Genomic DNA, 2,175 nt, shown 5'->3' with positions numbered 1-2,175 from the left:
AAAGTTTTATTTTTATTTTTTTTTACATGTCAAATCATTTTGGACAAACATTAATAAAATAAATAAGATGTTAATTTTTTATGATTTCTCTCATTGTACATGAACAGTGTAGAGAGGAGGAACAGAACGAGTCAATTCAAACGTCAGTAAACCAGGTGTTCAACCTTTCTGCCTCGTTACACTTTAACCTGCAGACGTCTGAGCTTTAACGAATCACCACCAGCCTGAAATCACAACCAGTCTGGAGCTACGAGCCCATCGTGTCCACATAAAGCCAGTCCATGTGGTTCAGCTGTGATCCTGGTGGAGGCCAGCAGGGGGCGCTGCTGCTTCAGTGTTAACACTGAACCTCCGTCAGGAGCTGGAGCTGCTCTGATCAGATGAACAGTGGAGGCACAGAATCAGATGGTTTCCTCTGAGCTCTGCTGCTTTCAGACCTTCAGTGGCTTCACTTCAACACTCACCAGAATAAAACCAGAACCAAGTCCAGACTGAGGTCAGATAAAAAAAGACAAAAGGTTTTATGACTGGAACTTGTTCATTTAATCTTTGTCGTCTGATCTGAACAAAGTTTCGGGACGTTTGCAGGCTTCAAACAGACTTCAGCTCGTTTAGACACATTCAGGACAAAATCAGTTTAAGTGATTTATTTCATTAAAACTGTCTAAATTCTGCCTTTGCAGCTTCTTTAACGATGTTTTCTGACATTTTAGAGACCAAACGTCCAATAACATGTTTAACATGCTACGTGCACTAACAACAACGAACATGTGCTAACTTGTGCTAAGATGCGCTAACAAATGATGACTTGTACAGACATCCACAAATATATGCTAATGAGCGCTACTAAGTGCTAGCGTCCACTGACATGTTCTTATCTGCACTTACTTTCACTAACTGGTGCACTTATATAAGCTAACATTTCCCAACATGTGCTAAAGTGTGCTAACATGTGCTAAGGTCCACAAACAAATGTTAATAGTCTCTAACTTGTCCTAACCTATGCTAACATCAGCTAACCTGCACTAGCATCAGCTAACCNTCTTTGGGCTAGCTAGCTAGCTAGTGGACATTAGCTTTAAGCTAGCTCGCTACCAGAGTATCTCAGACATTAACACATTTAAACAAAAACATAAAATACACATCAACACGGTCCAATAAACACTCACCGAGTTAACAGTGCATATAATAATAAACAGCTCCTCTCTCCACATGCCTCTCCAGAGGGGGCAGCACCGAGCAGCTCCTGAGGGGGCGCCGCTGAGCCGACAGGTACAGGTGTGTCCGTTTGCGTCTGATCGTGCTCGTCGTTCATCTCGGTGGAAGTTCGACGCTCCGTCACTCTTTGGGTTTGTTCACTTTGTCAGATTTCTGCTGCGGCTGATCGTGAGGAACCAGTTCTTGTTCCTTTCGAGAATCAGAACATTTGTATCAGAACCAGGACAAGACCACGACAGAAGATGTGAAAGGAGCTGTTGGTTTTATCGTCATCGTGTGTCCGTGGTTACGGTTCCTTCTCGTCCCTTTGTGCTTGTTCCGGGTTTTTCCTGCTGACGTTGTTCGTGTCTGGTTTCGGTTCCTCTGCGTCTCTGAGGTATTTCCAGGTGAACTCCAGGACCTTCTCTGATCAGACCTACGAGACTCTCCTGGACACCTTCAGCTGCAGAAAAACAATGAGGAGCTTCAGCTTCCAGAAGCTGCTGAACGCTCGGCATGCCTGATTTTTCAGACAGCAGAACTTTTCAGAACCAGGACGCTGCAGCTCGTCAGCTGGCGGTAAACCGAAGGTGGAGAACGTTCGGATGGACGTGTTCTGCAGCTGGTTCTGGACATTTTGGTCTTCAGTGGGAACTTCATGGTTCTGTCCTTCAGCAGCTGCAGGTTGGTGATGAAGGCGGTTCTGGTCAGTCTGCTGAAGGAGGTTCTGTTTCTGGTGCTGGTCGGTGGAGATTAAAACATCTGAACCATCAGCCTGACTGCTGAGAAGAGGAAGAGCCTCACTGAGCTCAGGAACAAGTCCAGGGTGAGTCAGATAAACCATCCAGAACCTCCTCAGAACATCTGGTTCTGATTCTGCAGCACCTTTATCTACTGACCAGAGTTCTACCTTCAGACTGTGAATGTTCCAGAGGTCCAGGTCCTTGAAGTCCACAGAGGAGGGTCCAGATTGATCAC

This window comes from Stegastes partitus, unplaced genomic scaffold (genome assembly GCF_000690725.1).
Source record: "Stegastes partitus isolate 25-593 unplaced genomic scaffold, Stegastes_partitus-1.0.2 Scaffold577, whole genome shotgun sequence".
Lineage (NCBI taxonomy): Eukaryota > Metazoa > Chordata > Actinopteri > Pomacentridae > Stegastes > Stegastes partitus.
Note: the sequence above shows the minus strand (reverse complement) of the source record.